This window comes from Hypanus sabinus, chromosome 18, assembly GCF_030144855.1.
Source record: "Hypanus sabinus isolate sHypSab1 chromosome 18, sHypSab1.hap1, whole genome shotgun sequence".
Lineage (NCBI taxonomy): Eukaryota > Metazoa > Chordata > Chondrichthyes > Myliobatiformes > Dasyatidae > Hypanus > Hypanus sabinus.
Genome location: NC_082723.1, coordinates 61880626 through 61896251, shown reverse-complemented (window position 1 = coordinate 61896251; position 15626 = coordinate 61880626).

The window sequence follows — 15626 nt, the reverse complement described above, 5'->3', positions numbered from 1 at the left end:
AGTGGTGTCGTCAGCAAATTTAAGTATGGAATAGAAGCTGTGGTTAACCAATAGTTATAAATGTGTAACACTTACCCAACAGGCTGGTACATGTCTAGGGGAAAAGGAGATCCAGCCACTCACCAACCCCACCTCCCGTACACGCAGGTGCTGTGAGAATCAAGTTTATGCCGCGTGTACACACGCAATATCAAACTCACACCAGATACCATTATGGAATACTCTTTAAAGATTTTACTAAAACTAAAAGAGTACTACGCAATACAATATATATGAAGGAAAAGAAGATAAAGTAAAAGGCGCCAACTTATCAAAGTTCAGTCAGTTTAGTGCACATCGTTGGAGCTCAACCATTGAACCATTCAACCCCTCGTCACTTTCCTCCGACCTCCACGTCCTCGCACCTGGGACCACCCCGGTGGTCGACCGAGCAGTGCAGCACACGTCCTTCTTCCTCGGCGTCTCCTTCCCGCCTCCCCTGAAAAGACCGCAAAACCCCCAAGCTCCCAGCCTCACAAGACAAAATAACATTCCCCATTGTTTAAAAAATGAATACAATCCCCATATCAGCAAGTCCAAAGCTAAACAACTGTGATAGGAAACATTTATCAAACATAAAAGCATTCCTACTCTAGCAAACCAAAGAAGCCATTTTGATTAACATACACGGTACATTGTACAAATGTAAAGCAAGTAGGGCAGGGGGCTAAGCACACAGCCTTATGGTGCACCTGTGCTGATGGAGATCGTGGAGGAGATGTTGTTGCCAATTCAAACTGATTAGGATCTGCAAGCCATTAAATTCAGAATCCAATTGCACAAGGAGGTATTGCGGTCTGGGTTTTGGAGCTTATTGATTCGTTTTGAGGGGATGACAGTATTGTATGCTGAGCTGCAGATGATCAAGAGCTTCCTGATGTATGCATCTTTGCTGTCCAGAAGCTCCAGTGTTGCGTGAAGAGCCAGTGAGGTAGTATCTGCTGTGAACCTCTTGTCCGGTAGGCAAATTGGAGTGGATTTAAGTTGCTTCTCAGGCAAGAGTTGATATGTTTCATCACCAGCCTCTCAAAACTCTTCATCTCTGAGGATGTAAGTGGTACTGGGCAATAGTTACTGAGGCAGGTCAACATGCTCTTCATGGACACTGGTGTGATTGAAGTACGTAGGTACCACACACTGCCAAAGCGAGAGGTTAAAGATCTCAATAAGCGCGCTAGCTAGTTGATCAGCACAGGTCTTTAGTACTTCACCAGGTACCCCATCTGGGCTGGCTGCTTCTTGTGGGTTCACCCTCCTGAAGGCTGCTCGCTCATCGGCTTCAGAGACCGGAATCACAGGATTATTGGGAGATGTGGGAGTTCGTGATGGTTCAAAGGTATTGACTCATCTGGAAGTGAAGCCCTGCTCTTTCCTATGCTGCTTGATTTCAATTTATAAGAGGTGATGGTATTCAACCCATGCCACAACTGTTGAGAATCCATTGTTGATTCAAGTTTGCTCCGGAATTGCCACATTGCCTGTGAGAAGGCTTGTTGGAGATTGTATCTAGATTCCTTGGTCAGAATCAGGTTTAATATCACCAACATATGTCGTGAAATTTGTTGACTCTGCGACAGCAGAACATACTAGTAGAGAAATCGGATGGCAGAGGGGAAGAAACTGTTCCTGAATCGTTGAGTGTGTGCCTTCATGCTTCTGTACCTCCTTCCTGACGGAAGGACTTAAATGTCTCTGATCTGGTTCTCAGCATATTTCAGATCTCTTGTTTCATCCAGGGCTCCTGTTTCAGGAAGATGTTGGATGATTTTGTAGGGATACACTCGTCCGGAGCTGTTTTAATAAAGTCCGTTACAACCATGACGTACTCATTCAGACCCTCAGATGAGTCCTTGAACACGGGTCAGTCCACTGACTCGAGGCAATCTCATAGCTGCTCCTCCACCCTCAAGATCATCTCTTTGTTGTCCTAATCTCTGGAGCCTTGCTCTTTAGCCCCTGCCTGTATGCGGGTAGGAGAAGGACAGCCAAATGATCAGATTTACCGAAATGTGATCTGGGCATGGAATGGCAGGCTTTTCTTATCTTAGTATAACAGTGGTCTAGTGTATCGGGATCTCAGGTTATACGATAGTTATCCGATGATGGTAATTTGGCAAGGTTTTCTTCAAACAAGCCTATTTGAAGTTCGTGACTATGATTTGAAATGTGTTGGGATGGACTGTTTCTTGTTTGGAGATGGCTTCATGCAGGATTATGAGTGCTTGATTATATCAGTCGCTGGTGGTATGTAAACTGCTGTTATGGTTGTGCATGGGAACACCCTAGTTAAGTAGAATGGATGGCGTTTGGCCGTTTGGTGTTCCACATTGGGGGAACATGATTTCAACAAAATCACCACATCAGAACACCACTGAGAGCTTATCATGAAACACACATTCCCACCTTTTCTTTTTTCTTTTCTGAATCAGCAGTTTGGTCCATTCTGTAAACAGGGAAGCATTCATGTCTGATTGCAGTATCTGGTGTGCTGGGAGAAAGTCACATCTTGGTCAGACATAGAATATGACAGTCTCCCATTTCTCTCCGAGACAGCAACCTTGTCCTCTTGGTCCTCAGTTTTGTTCCCCAGTGACTACACGTTTGCCAACAAGATGCTGGGCAGAGGAGACTTTATTGCTCTGTGTCTCAGCCTGATTTGGATATCCCCTTCCTGCCTCACCTCCAGCCATGGTGATGAACCTTTGTCCACTTAAAGGTGCCGTACTTGTCTGGCCTGCCAAGTCCTTCAGACGATTGTGAGATCTGAAGACCATTAGGTTGTTTTAAAACTCCCCTGCTTAGAGGGAATTTACATACTGCAGATTGTGATGAGAATAATTTGACAGAGGTATATTTAAAAGTATATTTAGAGCTATTGTCTGTAGCCCACAGAACATCACTGGAGCCATCTTATTGATCATTTAAAAGGGATTCAGGCAGTTACATGGGTAAGAAAGGTTGAGCGGGATATGAGTTGAATGCAGGCAATTTGCTTGGTACAGACAAACAGGGTCAAAGGCCTGTTCCTGTATTCTACCTCTGTGTCTCTGTGAGATTTACGAAGCTATTGTTCTTTTACACAGAGGGTTGGTAGATGCCTGGGGGACATTCTGCTAGGGGAGATGATGGAAGCAGATGTGACAGTAAATTTGAGAGGAATTAGGACAGGCACAATGACGGGCAGGGGGATGGCGGGATAAGGGCTTTGAGCAGGCAAATTTGCATGGTTGCCACAGATATAGTGTGCTGAAGGACCCGTCTCAGTGCTGAACTGTTTTATCATTATGTTCCATGTCCTAAAGCCACACTGATCTCGTGGCTGAGCCAGCATTGGCAACACCAAGCCTGAATCGTTTTCTGCAATGAGCTAATGGTGCTGTAAAAGAATGATCATTTCATTAGCATTGGTTCTATATCATTCTCGGGATCGGATGAGTAAGTAATGGAGCATTTTCATGTAACTATACATTATGGAACTCAGCAGGAAAATTTTGTGTCTTCAGCCCACAGTTTTCCTTTCCATTGAGCAGGAACTCGAGCTGGATACCCTGCAAGTGAACTCTCAGGGATCAGCCAGGTATGCTGCAGGGGTTCCAAAACTTTCTTATACCTTGACCAAATACCATTAAGTAAGGGGCCAGTGGAGCAGATTGGGGACCCCTGTGTGACTATCGTCACAATGTAAGAACAAAAGGAACAGAAGCCTAAACAGGCCATTTAGCCATTTTTGTCTGTTGTGCTACATGATATAGAAACATAAAAACATAGAAACATAGAAAACCTACAGCACAATACAGGCCCTTCAGCTCACAACGCTGTGCCGAACATGTACTTACTTTAGAAATTACCCAGGGTTACCCATAGCCCTTTAGTTTTCTGAGCTCCATGTACCCGTCCAGGAGTCTCTTAAAAGACCCTATCGTATGCGCCTCCACTACCATCGCTGGCAGCCCATTCCACACACTCACCACTCTCTGCATAAAAAACTTACCCCTGACATCCCTGTACCTATTTCCAACCACCTTAAAACTATGCCCTCTCATGTTAGCCATTTTCAGCCCTGGGAAAAAGCCTCTGACTATCCACATGATCAATGCCTCTCATCGCCTTATACAGCTCTATCAGGTCACCTCTCATCCTCTGTTACTCCAAAGAGAAAAGGCCAAGTTCACTCAGCCTATTCTTGTAAAGCATGCTCCCCAATCCAGGCAATGTCCTTGTAAATCTCCTCTGCACCCTTTTGATAGTTTCCACATCCTTCCTGTAATGAGGTGACCAGAACTGAGCACAGTACTCCAAGTGGGGTCTGACCAGGGCCCTATATAGCTACAACATTACCTCTCAGCTCTTAAGCTCAATCCCACGGTTGATGAAGGCCAATGCACCGTATGCTTTCTTAACCACAGAGTCAACCTGCACAGCAGATTTGAGTGTCCTATGGACTCGGACCCCAAGATCCTTCTGATCCTCCACACTGCCAAGAGTCTTACCATTAATGCTGTATTCTGCCATCATATTTGACCTACGTCACACTGATCTGGGTTGAACTCCATCTGCCACTTCTCAGCCCAGTTTGGCATCCTATCAATGTCCCACTGTAACCTCTGACAGCCCTCCACACTATCCACAACACCCCCAACCTTTGTGTCATCAGCAAATGTACTAACCCATCCCTCCACTTTCTCATCCAGGTCATTTATAAAAATCATGAAGAGAAGTGGTCCCAGACAGATCCCTGAGGCACACCAGTGCAAAATATGACTCATCTATAACTACACTTTGTCTTCTGTGGGCAAGCCAATTCTGGATCCACAAAGCAAGGTCCCCTTGGATCCCATGCCTCCTTACTTTCTCAATTAGCCTTGCATGGGATAGCTTATCAAATGTCTTGCTGAAATCCATATACACTACATCTAATGCTCTACCTTCATCAACATGTTTAGTCACATCCTCAAAGAATTCAATCAGGCTCGTAAGGCACAACCTGCCTTTGACAAAGCCATGCTGACTATTCCTAATCACATTCTTTCTTTTTCAATCTTTTTATTAATTTAAAAAAAACATAACATAATAATATTACATATGTTGTGAATACAATAGATTTGAAATTGAGTTGATAACAAGATAACAATATCTTATTAAACTATCAATGAAAAAGGATCATACAGTATCAATCTAATCTATATTGATTATACATGAAAAGATTAAAAATAATCATCAAAAGAAAAAGAAAAAAAATGTAAAATATAAGAAAAAATGTATATTTAAAGAAATAATAAAAAAAAACTAAACCTAAACTAACATGGGCAATAATAATAGTTTATAAGTATATGATAGTGTCAAAAAACTCCGGAACTCCACACCAGAACAAGAATAATAAGAGTAAAGGTCTGGAAAAAGTCAAATTAATTCATGTGAAAGTGTCAAATGAACGGTCCCCAAGTTTCTTCAAATTTAATTGATGAATCCAAAATAGTACTTCTAATTTTTTCTAAACTTAAGCAAGAAATAGTTTGAGAAAACCATTAAAATGTGGTAGGAGGATTTACTTCTTTCCAATTTTGTAATATAGATCTCCTGGCCATTAATGTTACAAAGGCAATCATTCGTCTAATTGGAGGAGAAAATTGACTATCATCTTCATTTGGAATACCAAAAATTGCAGTGATAAAATGAGGTTGTAAATCAATATTCCAAATTGAGGAAATGGTAGCAAATATGTCCTTCCAATAATTATGTAAAGTAGGACATGACCAAAACATGTGGGTCAATGAAGCCACATCTAAATGACATCTGTCACATTGAGGATTAACATGAGAATAAAACCGAGCAAGCTTATCTTTAGACATATGAGCTCTATGTACAACCTTAAATTGTATTAAAGCATGTTTAGCACATATAGAAGACGAATTAACCATTTGTAAAATTTTTTCCCATTTTTCCGTTGAAATATTGTATTGAAGTTCTTTTTCCCATTCCTGTTTAATTCTACCTGATATCTCTGGTTGTATCTTCATAATCATATTATAAATAAGAGCCACTAATCTCTTAATTCAAAAATTTACTCATTTGTGTGGCAAAATAAAAACCCCAGATTAAGTAAAAGACAGTTACAGAAATCTAAAAAAGATGGTGGTTTAGCTTTACCCAATTTTAGATTTTACTATTGGGCGAATAATATTCAGAATTTATTATACTGGAAATTAGATTTAGATTTACCATTGTGCCCACAGTGGGTAAATTTAGAATGTAACGCTACACAAGGATATTCTTTATTTTCTGTTCTTGGCTCTTCTCCCCCTGTTGACTTAACTAAACTTAATAAACAGATATCTAACCCTATTGTCAAACATACATTATGAATTTGGTTTCAATTTCGTAAATTTTTTACTCTAAAAAACTTTGTTCTTGATAGCCCTATCTTACTTAATTTTTTCTTTAAACCCTCTTTAACAGATCAAGCTTTTAGTATATGGAAAAGGAAAGGTATAATATGTTTTCGTGATCTTTTTTCTGAAGGTAGTTTGATGTCTTTTGATCAACTTTCTAACAAATTTAAATTACCTAAATCTAATTTTTTTAGATACTTACAAATTAGAAACTTTTTATATAAAGTTTTACCATCCTTTCTCAATTCAACTTTGATAGATTTTTCAGATATGATTTTTACTTTAAATCCCTGTCAGAAGAGATTAGTGGCTCTTATTTATTCCTAATCACCATTATGCCTCTCCAAATGCTTATAAATCCTGCCTCTCAGGATCTTTTCCATCAACTTACCAACCACTGAAGTAAGAGTCACTGGTCTATAATTTCCAGGGCTATCTGTACTCCCTTTATTGAATAAAGGAACAACATCTGCAACCCTTCGATCCTCTGGAACCTCTCCCGACCCCACTAATGATGCAAAGATCATTGTGAGAGGCTCAGCAATCTCCCCCCTTGCCTCCCACAGTAGCCTGGGGTACATCTCATCCTGTCCCAGAGACTTAACCAACTTTATGCTTTCCGAAAGCTTCAGCACAACCTCTTTCTTAAGTCTATATGCTCAAGCTTTTCAATCCACTGTAAGTCATCCCTACAATCGCCAAGATCCTTTTCCATAGTGAATACAGAAGCAAAGTATTCATTAATGATTATGGCAGATTTCATAATAGTGAGTATTATTTTTCTGCAAACCCCTTATCTCATGGAATTCCCTGCTATCTAACCAGCAATTTGTGTCTTAAATATACTCATTTGAAGAAGCTACACACCCCTCGGGTAGAGAAGTTAAAGTTCGAGCACTGCAACTTTTTATTTGTTGATTTATATTTTATAGTTCGCAAACTTGACAATTCACAAGATCAGAATGCATTAGAAGGAAGCAAGTAATTGTCTTTATCACTATGCCAATCAAATCAAATGTTTACAGGCAGCTGAACTGGTGTATTGTCATGTATATTGAGCTACAGTGAAAAAATTTTGTATTGGCTGCTGTCCATGCAGATCATTTGATTTCATCAGTACATCGAGTGAGTATGGACATGAGGACGAATTTCTTTAGCTGGAGAATGGTGAATCTATGGAATTTGTGGAGGACAAGTCACTGGGCATATTTAAGGCAAAGACTGATGAATTCTTGATTATTCAGGGCATGAAGGGATACGGGGAGAAGGCAGGAGATTGGGGCTACGAGGGAACTGGATCAGCCATGATATAATGGTGGAGAAGATTTGCCTAACTCTGCTTCTATGGTCTAATGGGTCACGAGACAGGTAATAACAGGATGCAGAATTAAGTGTTACAGTTGCAGAGGAAGTGCAGTGCAGGCAAACACTAAGACGCAAAGCCTTGACAAGGTCATTTGTAAGGTCAAGAATCCATCTTATTTTACAAGTGGTGTGTCCAAGAGTCTTGTAACAAGAGGGTAGGAGCTGTTCTTGAGTCTGGTTATACATGCTTTCTGACTTTTGTATCTTCTGCCTGGTGGAAGGAGAGGGAGAGGGAGAGAGAGAGAGAGAAAAAAAGAAAAAAAAAATCAGGAAGGATGGGTCTTTGATGATGTTGAGTACTATACTGGGCCATTGAGATGTGGAACTAGTACACCTGACAACATACTGAAAGTTCCTCCAGCATTGAACCTGAAACTGACCCAGGATTTGTTTAGAACATTCTCTCAAGGGACTATCTTCCACTAGACAACCACTGAGTGATCAGCTTACTGCGGCAACATTTTCATGAAACAATTGAGAATCAGATGGTGGAGGGACTTTCCTAATTCCTGTTTCTCGATTTTTAGATACCATCCTGATGCATTAAACTATCACACTGTTTGCATGCTGACACTTGAGTGTTAAATTGAACATGTTAGTGTTCCCTGTTCATGTTTGTAACACTGTATCTTCAGCTCATGCCACTAGATGGCTCTGAGGAATGGGTTTTTGAAGTCATTAAACATTGTTCAAGTTTGAAATCAGATGTCTGTTTTCCCGATAGTATTTATTAATAAGAACATCAAGCCAGACTTTGCAATTGACACAGGGCGTGTGTATCTCTGCAAAATGTCTATTGCAGAGCAAACAAAATAAACCTGCTCAGAAAATAGAACGAAGGGAGCAGAAGGTACAGCAGCTTCTCCTGATAAAAGCAGGGTAATTTCTCCTGCAAAGTGCAGTGAATGAAGGGTAGCACTCAAAATTCTGTACAGTACATTTAATCAGTCACTGTTACTTCCAGTTGTGTGGTCACCAAGCTTGATTGACCATGAATCTTTTATCTCTATCTGACTTCAGCACTGCCGGATTCTGCACTCTTTTTGCAGCATGTGCACAGTGAGGTGGGCAGTTTACAATTTAAACATCAACTTGAATTGGGATTGGCTCATTTTTGTTTTGTGAGTGAGTTACAGTGCAAACTTGCCTTGCACACTGTTCGTACAGATCAGATCATTGCAAAGTGCATTGAGGAAGAACAAGGTACAGACAATAAAAATGCAGAACAGAATATTACAGCCACAGAGAAAGTACAGTACAGGTAAACAATAAGGTGTGAGATTGTAATGAGTTAGATTGTAAGGTTAAGGGAACACCTTATCATACCTATGAACCATGTTAATAGTCTTTTATCAGCTGGGTAGAAGCTGTCCTTGAACCTGATGGTATATACTTCTAGGCTTTGTTATCTTCTGCCCGATAGAGGAGAGAATGTCCAGGGTGCTGGAATATTTGATTATGTTGGCTGCTTTACTGAGGCAACTGATTATAAGGAACATATTTTACAGTTAATGACAAATTTACAAGATCCATGCCCCTGACTGTTTGCATAAGTAAATAATGCTTTCATCATGTACAAAAATGGCAATTTCCATATTATTTTGGATTTCATTGTCTTCATTTTTGGCATAGTTACAGAATAATTTCATTTTCACACAACTTACGTGAATTCACTGCCAGATCTACAACTGGTGATCAATTCCTCCTGTCAGCAAATGTCAGGTACTCTTCAACAGCCAACCAGAGTCTTTATTTCACTCCATTCCTATGGAGAAACTTAATATAGATCTTCTGAGTGAAATTATATTGGAGGAGTTGAATAACTTATTGGAACCACCGCTGAATTAGTATTATCAATTCAGGGGCTGTTATCCTGAAGATAACAGGACCTGGAATAAACTTTTAAAATTATTGTTGCACATTTTCCTTTGGAAATCTTCAAAAGAAAATCTTTACATGAAATGTGTTCCTTACTTTCCCATTGATGCATCTACTTCATAGTTAGTAGAAGGGGTACAGACTATATAGACATGAATTGCATACCCACATTAGCAGAAGTACTGAGTGGACAATATTTTCAGTTTACTTTTATTTTAAAGAATCTACTAATTATTTTCTGCAATTATTAAAGATATCCCAATTATCATTGTCCGAAGTCTATGATACAAGCCCTACCAAGAATAATCATTAAGATCAAAGGTCAAATCTTTCATTGTAACTCTTAGTTATGGAATAGACTGAGATCTTCCACTCAAAGTTCAATGTTCAAAGTACATATACATCACCATATACAACCCTGAGATTCATTTTCTTGCTGGCATTCACAGTAAATACAAGCAATGTAATAGGATCAATACAAGACCACACCCAACAGGATGGACAAGCAACCAATGTGCAAAGATCTGTACAAACACAAAAACAAATAAGCAATCAATATCAAGTACATCAATTGAAGAATCCTTGAAAGTGAGTGGAGTGGTTGTGGGAACAATTCAGTGACGGGGCGAGCGAAGTTAAGTAAGATTATCCCTTCTGGCTCAAGATCCTGATGGTTGAGTGGTAATAACTGTTCCTGAACCTGATGGCGCAAGTCCTGAGGCTCTTTTTTCCTGATGGCAGCAGCAAGAAGAGAGCAATGTGTGGGTGGTGGGAGTCCTTGATGATGGATACTGCTTTCCTGCAACAGTGCTCCGTGTAGGTGTGCTCCATAGTAAGGGAAGCTGTACCCGTGATGGACAGGGCCGTATCTACTGCTTTTTGTAGGCTTTTCCGTTCAAGGGCATTGATGTTTCCATATCAGGCTGTGATTCAGCTAGTCAGTATACTCCCCACCACACATCTATAGAGTTTTGACAAAGTTTGTTATACCCAGCTAGTATTAGCTTTATAATCTGCCATAAATTAATCAGGCAAGATTATGTGAGTATTTGTATTAGTAACCTAGCATCCATACAAAATTACTTAACTGTTCTTGTTAAAGTTGAAACCAGAAAATTAATCATTGCTCATTAATGTTGAAAATACAACTTGTAGTCTTTGAATAACTTGTCAAGTGAATCGGTAAAGTAAGTGAAAGGTTAATCTCCATCCAGGTCACAAAAGTTCAGTATTAATCATTTGCTAATTATAAGTTTACTGTTGAGATCAGTGCCTGAGACTGACATAAATTAGTGAGAATAGGCACTGAACTCTGGTCATTTGACAGACACTTCACTGAGCAATATTATTGTGGAAATACTTCTCTGCACATTTTAAGTACTCTTTGGGGAGCTGGATTCTTACGACTTTGTTAGAATACATTAGACAAGAACTTCAGAGATAGTTACCACAATGTAAAGAAAGATTTTCTACCTCATGCAATCAGGTTGTTTCTGCAAGAGTATTCTTTAGTTGTAAGGTTGGGTTGGCCTGGGAGCATTCCTTCATTGGTAAGGCATGGATAACTCGCTGCTGCAGGTCTGGTCGAAGGATGGCATCGCCCACCCTGGCAAGGACAAAACATATCCCCTTGCGCCCCATCATCAGAGGCTCTGACCATCTTCCCAGTTCCTTTTACTTGGTGACTCATGAATCCCATTGTTAGCCCTCCATCTTTACTCAGCAAAACACGGGCCTGTTAAATTGAGTTTCTAGACAGGCACATCACTTTCAGCTCTGCCTATTTTATGTTATTATTATCCGAAAACTTAAAATGGAGAAGTCTCTCAGAACTATTTCATGCCAGTGTGATGCACCATCAATAACTCTCAGAGATGGGAGGCAAATGATAGGCTTTTATTAGCTGAAAAAGTGACCACAACATCTTGGAGACTGAAGGAGGAGCAGTGCCTCCAGTCGCCTTTATACAGGGTTCTGTGGGAGGAGCCACAGGAGCAGTCAGCAGAGGGGCATGTCCAGACAGGTATACACATAGTTTACCACACAGTGTGTGTGAGACTCTAAAAGTTCCATTGTTCCCTCTCCAGATTTTTGAGGATTGATAGACTTTGCTGCAACTTACCCTCCATTTGCAGATTGTTTGTACCATGGAGTGGCATCTCTAATGCTTTACTGTATACATTTAACATACAGCACAGAGTATGGGCTCATCTCGCAGCTGAGCAGTAAATGGTACCCCTAGTTATCACTTGTATCCCGTCACAGACCTTACTTCTTCATCAGCACCACGTGCCAGTTCTGGAGAACAGTCTTCCACAAACAAAAGAAAAATCTGCAGATGCTAGAAGTCAGACCAACACGCACAACATGCTGGAGGAGCTCAGCAGGCCAGGCGGCATCTGTGGAAAAGAGTAAACAGTCGATCTTTCGGGCCGAGACCCTTCCTCAGAACTCCTCGTCTTCCATCTATTTTACCTCTTTACTGATGCCAGCTGATCTGTTGTAGAGTCCCTGCATTTTTTTTTGCTTCTATTTGACGATTTTGTCTGTGGGTTGTTGCTTAGAGAAGACCATACCTTGTACTATTTCCCTGAGGAACTTCAGCAGAAGAGCCCAACAAAAGACGGCATTAAATTGAAGACAGAATTCAGAAGTTTGCATTAATTATAATGGCACACGAGTGAAGCCTGCTATGTCATTGCTACATAGGAGGTATGGATTCCTTTGAGAAGTGTAGCTACTTCATCCCATGTAAAACAAGGCATGTGCAATATTCAAAGAGTTACAAATGACTGTTTTAGCTGCTGGATATTTTGTTTACCTGACACTTGGTTGGTATGATTACAAGAGCTTTGCCAGGAGCAGAATCCAAGTGGTCAGACAGATGGTTGATCAGTTGAATACAAGTGTGAGACAGCACCTCAGCTTACCACGGAGCCGCCTGTGTTTGTGTATCTCATTATTGAAGCCAGCTTCCCAGTGGGATATTGTAGGAGGAATCCGAAGAAATGAATGCTGATAGCTTGTAGTGACAATGAAGTGAAGGTTTTGAAAATATCCTTGCTAATTGATTACTGATGGACTATGTGACACGCCCACGTCGCACCATATTAACGCTGACTAAATATTTTGAAAATTTGTGTGATTTGTGAGCCATAAGGAGCAGTGTCTGTGTAACTCTTTGGTGATAATGTTGTAATTAATATATGCAAATGCAATAAAATAATTCTGAACTGTGTAAGATTTATTTAAGAATATGTTTTCTGCAAAAGCTGAAGTACTGTGTGGAGTTCTGCGAAGGAGGAAAAGAGGTGATTGTGCTGGTGAGGGTGCAGACAAGGTTCACCAGGACATTGTCTGGGGTGGAGCTGATAGGCTGTGTTTGTTCTCCCTGTATGGAGGAGGGAATTGGTAGAGATGCACAAAATTATGAGAGACATGGTAGGATTAGACAGTCTTTAAAGCTAGAGGCCAGGTTTATGGTGAGGTGTAAGAGATGCACGAAGGATCCGTTGATGAATCATGTTCACCCAGATGGTAGTTGGAATCTGGAAAACACAGCCTGGGGTGGGGTGGCAGTGGAGGCAGGTACACATGATATTTAGGGTAAAGAAATTGGTCTTAGCCCCATCGACCCTTACCAACTTTTATCAATTCACCATAGAAAGCATCCTACCTGGATGCAATCCAGCTTTGGTGTGACATGAAACTGCAGAGTTGTGGACACACATCACAGAAACTAACCTCCCATCCATGTACTTCTTGCTACATCTGTAAGGCAGCAAGCATAATCAAAGCCTACACCCAATCTCTCCTCTCCAATCTCTCTTCTGGCAGTTGATACAGAAGCCTGAAAATGTGTACCACCAAGTTGAAGGACACTTTCTACCTTGCTGTCATAAGACAAGTTGATGATTCTCCTGGATAATTGGATAGTGCTTTACCCCCGATCTATTCACTTTATATTTATAGTTGTACGACTCCAATGTCGTATTTCAATTTGCTGATGATACCACTGTTACTGAGTGAATCAAGGATAGTGAGAATTGGCATATAGGAGGGAGATTGAAAATCTGGTTTAATGGTGCCACAACAGCAACCTTTCATCCAATGTTAGCAAAGCCAAAGAGCTGATTATTGACTACAGAAGGAAGAAGCTCGAGGTCCACGACCTATTCCTCATTAGGTGCTGAGGATCAGTAGCTTTAACTTCCTTGACAATAACATATCAGAGGATATGTCCTGCAACCAGCACTTATGGTAAGTGACATCACAAAGACACAGGGCCTCTACTTAGTGAAAAGTTTGTATAGATTTGGCATATCACCAAATACTTTGACAAACTTCTTACTTGGATCCTTGGAGCCTGGTATGGAAACACCGATGCCCGAGAATGGAAAAGGCTACAGAAAGTGATGGATATAGCCCAGTCCATCACGGGCAGAGCCCTCCTTACCAAAGGACCATAAGATATAGGAGCAGAATTAGGCCATTTGGCCCAACAAGTCTGCTCCACCAATGGTTGGACCAATTTTCCTCCCAGCCTCAATCCCCGGCCTTCACCCCATATCCCTTCATGCCCTGACCAATCAATAATCTACTAACCTCTGCCTTAAATATACATATAGACTTGGCCTCCACAGCTGGCTGTGGCAATGAATTCCATAGATTCACCAGTCGCTGGCTAAAGGAATTTATCCTTGTTTCTGTTCTGAAAGGATGCCCCTCTATTCTGTGTCCTCTGATCTTAGACTCTCCCACCATAGGAAACATCCTCTCCACATTCACTCTATCTAAAGACTTTTCACCATTCGTTAGGTTTCAATGAGGTCATCCCTCATTCTTCTGAAGTCCAGTGAATACAGGCCCAGAGCCATCAAATGCTCTTCATGTGACAAGCCGTTCAAACGTGAAACTACTTTTGTGAAACCCCTTTGAATCGTCTCCAATTTCAACTCATCCTTTCTAAGTTAAGAGACCCAAAGCTGTTCACAGTACTCCAGGTGAGTCCTCACTAGTGTTTTATAAAGTCTCAACATTACATCTCAATATTCCAGTCCTCTTGAAATGAATGCATTTGCCTTCCTCACCACTGACTCAACCTGCAAATTAAACTTTAGAGAATCCTGCACGAGGACTCCCAAATCCCTTTGCACCTCAGCTTTTTTTTTGCATTTTCTCTCTATTTAGAAAATAGTCAACCCTTTAATTTCTTCTACACTTCCTGACAATGTGTTCCATCTGCTACTTTTTTGCCCATTCTTTTAATCTGTGCAAGTCCTTCTGTAGCTTCTCTACTTCCTCAAAAATTCTTGTCCCTCCACCTATCTTCATATCACCTGCAAATATTTCAACAAAGCCAACAATACCATATTCTGAATCATTAACATATAACGTAAAAAGAATCGATCCCAATACAGACCCCTACGGTACACCACTAGTCACCAACAGCCAACTGGAAAGGACTCCCTTTATTCCCACTCTGCTTCCTGCCAGTCAATTACTGCTTTATCCATGCTAGAATCTTTCCTGCAATACCATGGGTTCATAGCTTGTTAAGCAGCCTCATGTTTGGCACCTTGTCAGAGGTCTTCTAAATATCGAGTACACAATATCGACCAATTCTCCTTTGTTTACCTTACTCATTATTTCTTCAAAGAATTCCAACAGATTTGCCAAGCATGGTTTTCCTTGAGGAAACCTAGCTGACTAAGACCTATTTTATCATGCACCTCCAAGTATCCCAAAACCACACCCTTAACAATTGACTCCACCATTTTCCCAGCCACTGAGGTCTGACTAACTGACCTAAAGTTTCCTTTCTTCTGCCTCTCTCCCTTCTTGAAGAGTGGAGTGACATTCACAATTTTCCAGTCTTCCATAACCATTCCAGAATCTAGTGATTCTTGAAAGATCACCATTCTTGAAAAATTTTGCCCTATCATAAGCCTCTCC